The sequence below is a fragment of the Pongo abelii genome, chromosome X (assembly GCF_028885655.2).
Source record: "Pongo abelii isolate AG06213 chromosome X, NHGRI_mPonAbe1-v2.0_pri, whole genome shotgun sequence".
In the NCBI taxonomy this organism is placed as follows: Eukaryota; Metazoa; Chordata; class Mammalia; order Primates; family Hominidae; genus Pongo; species Pongo abelii.
In genome coordinates, this window is record NC_072008.2 from 87836791 (window position 1) to 87840535 (window position 3745).

Sequence of the window (3745 nt, forward strand, 5' to 3'; positions counted from 1 at the left end):
ACTAGGGAATAATAAAGAGCAGGAAAGGAAGAGTAAAACATCTTTAGGTAAGATGAATTAACTTATGGTAATTAACTAAATTTTCCCCTTCTCCACTTTTCTTATTCATCATATTATATAAAATGAAATTTGCTGGGTTTTGGAGTCAAATATTTTAAAACTTATATTCTAGAAAAATAAATTATATGTGTGCAGTATATATTTTAAAAGTAGTACTTGTTATAATTTAGAGAAATATAAGTGTTTAAATAATATAAATGGGGAAGGAACTCATAATGGATTCACAAATTTCCTTTGTATGTTTTTTACTTTAGCCCGACTAGAGTTTCCAGTTTTATAATTGTATGTGAGGGAATGCAGTTACTCCATCGTTTCCCCACACATTGCCTAGCATGCTGGTTAGCACTCAGTAGGTCTTCGTTGAAGACTTGGTTGGTTTTCTGCCCGTCTGCTACTAGCATAAGGCACATTTGTTTATACATTTCTGTATTCAGTGACCAGTCAGTCAACATCTGTCCTATGTGAGCTACCCACAGCAGGACAAAGTCACAGCAAATTGTCAGTGCACACACAGGACGAGTGAAGCTGACTGTGAATTTCTGGGAGTGCCTGGGCAATATGCCAAGAGCTAGTCTGTGAAGGGAAAGTAGAGTCAGTGGATTTAGGGGCAGGTCAGGGTGAAACGCTCAGTCAGCACGGTAGGAGAGATCAATTATGAGTAGAGGCAATCACAAGAATCAGAAACTGGCATGGTACACCCAGTACAGGAATGAGGGCAATGTGCAGCCGCTCATGACAAGTCACAAGACAAGAACTTAGTTCTTAGGTTCCCTCCAAAAGCCTGAGAGATTGCGATACAAAGCTCTGGTCCTCCAAACAGAAGTCACTGGAAAAATCTCTTGGGGAGTTAAGCAGTAAGTTTTAGAATATATATGTAATAATCATTTCTTTCCTTGAGGATAGGAACTTCGGTCTTGTTCCTTGATGAACTCCATGAACACAATACACTGTCTGGAACATAGTAGGTATTTAATAAATATTTATCAAATGAACAAATACAGGAACATCTGTAGTGAGTCCTCTGAGGGCTGATGCCTCAATAAGATGCGTGCATTTTCTTTCTTGTATTCATTCAATCAACCAAATAAGCAAAAAATTATGAATCTCGTATGTGCATAAAACTATGGGGAGTACACATATATACATGCAATATAATTGCTATCCTCAATGAGTTTTCAATCTCATAGAAATTGCAAAACCTTCGCATATAGGTATAATAGATAAGAAAATAGTATGCCACAAGTGAGATGTACACAAGGTAAATTGGAAGTGATGAACTCTGGCCTCAGTTTAAGAGAAGACTCTGTGAAGGGGGTAATATTTCAGCTGAGTATTGAAGGACAGGGAAGCTTGATGCCAATTAAGATGGGAAACAACCTATGTAGAAAGAAGGGTAACCAGAAAAGCACAGAAATAATAAATTGCCAGTTGAGAAATAGCTAGTAATCCAGTTTGCTTGGGAATGTGAGATATGTTGGAAAGAGAATAGTAGGAAAAGAAGCAGGAAAGGTAGCATGGGTAATTATTAGGGTGATTCTCATTAACCAGGCTAAGGAGAATTAAACTCTACTATGGAATAGTTGAAGGCTTTTGTCAGGGGAAAGGCATAAACCAAAGCTTTTCTTTAGGAAGATGATCTGATAACATATATCCTGGGGTAAATCAGAGAAGGAACTAGTACAAAATAGAATGTCATGCAGGAGACAATTGCCATAGCCAAGAGTAAACAAGCTTCAAAAGCAGCAAAGATGAGGTGAAGTAGTACATATTTTAGTAAAAAAAATTTTTTTAATAAATTTTATTGAAGAAAACATGTCCTTTAGTAAAACATAAGGCCCTATTTTTCGTATGGCATATAATTTAAAAATTTCAAAACACTTTGCATTCATAGGTGCAGGATAAATTGGTACGTTGTGTTTCATGAATAACATAATTTTCAATTCAAATAATATATTGGTCTATTTGATTTGAAGGTCATGTACTTTTTTATCATTTTAAATTTTTTGTTTTTAATTGTTGTGAGTACATGGTAAATGTATATATTTATGGGGTACATGAGATGTTTTGATACAGGCATGCAATGAGTAATAAATGAGCCCTCTTGTTTGATGAAACACGTGTGGAAGTTAAGGAATGAATTAACATAATAATTAACTGAATTTTCCCCTTCCACACTTTTCTTATTCATCAGACATATTATAAAAAATGAGATTTTTTGGGATTTGGAGTCAATAACTTTTAAAATTATATTCTAGAAAAATAAATTGATACAGAATTGTCATTGGAATAGGTCATGTCACAAGCAAATATGTCCAGATAACAAAGGCCTTCTGAGCCCTGAACAATAGCAATGATATTGTAAATGCTATTACAGAATTAACAATGTAACCATCTGAAAAGGACTTTCTTGGTGTTTCAAAGGTGGAACTTCAGCTTGGTTTGAAGTTTCTATCATAAATAAAGTTTTGGCTTATTGTTGGAAAAAATTAAAATGATCCCTCTTTATGCAGCATGATGACTAAAATTGTTCATTTAATAAAAGTATTTTCTGAATTTTGCTGTTTTTCCCATTTTGATGTTGCTTTGGTGGTCCCAATTTGATCACATATAAACATTAATTCATTTATCAAAACCTGTAACATTCTAAATTTCTGATTTGTCATAAAAATATAGCTCCGCTTATCCTACCCTAATATAACTGCAAAATGCAAGGTCAGTGTATGAGTACATACATCCATGAAACATGAAAAGAGTTCCTGAATTAAAAGCATGATGATCAATCATTAACAAACAGAAGCCACTATTTGCACTAGAAAAATATGAAGACGATTTTTTGTTTTAAAATTGCATTCTTCACACTTAAACCAGTTGCAGATGGCATCAAGCAAGCAATTTTTAGAACTGATTTTATGAGATTACTTACCAATGTGAGTACTGAGAAGTTATGTTTGCTGAGTCTTCTACAGTACCTTGAGGACCAAAATTCCTGAATTTATCTTTAAAATGACCTGAATCTGCATTTCATAGGCCAGTAGGTATAGTAAAATTGGAAAGGGATGCATGCAAAGCTTGCAACTATTAAGCATCTCCAATTAAAGTTGGCCTGACATTTCTGTAAGTATTAATGTGAGGGTATAAAAATAAATCATATTTTTAAAGTTCTTTATTTCTCTATTCAGCCCAGCAGAAAATTTTTTCTGTCTCATCTTTGTCTTTTCGTATGTAAAATTATCATTTAACAGCCTACAGTTTAATACTGCTGAAGTTTCTTTCTTTAAGTCTTTATGTGTTTGAAAAATTTTACTCAGATACACACCTACAGTAATTTCTAAAGAGCAAACAAATGAAAAAGAGCATCTCGTGTTCATATAAATCCACCCAACAGTTTAGGTAAATCTATTCTTGCTCTCTGATGTGGAGATGTGCAGGGAAAAAAAAATCAAACTAGAGTCAAGAACAAACAAACCAAAATCAGTCCCTGGAAAACTGTTGGCTCATCGTCATCAAAATAATTGGGTGTCAGAAGGAAACAAAAGTGTTTAACTCATAAAAGCAACTATGGCAGAATAGCTTTAAATTGCTCAATTTCCTATGCTACAAAGAGAACTGGAATTAAACACATCTTGGGATATTTGCTTTTCGTCTTGCTTTTCTAACATATTCCCTGTCAAATCTTTATCAAAGG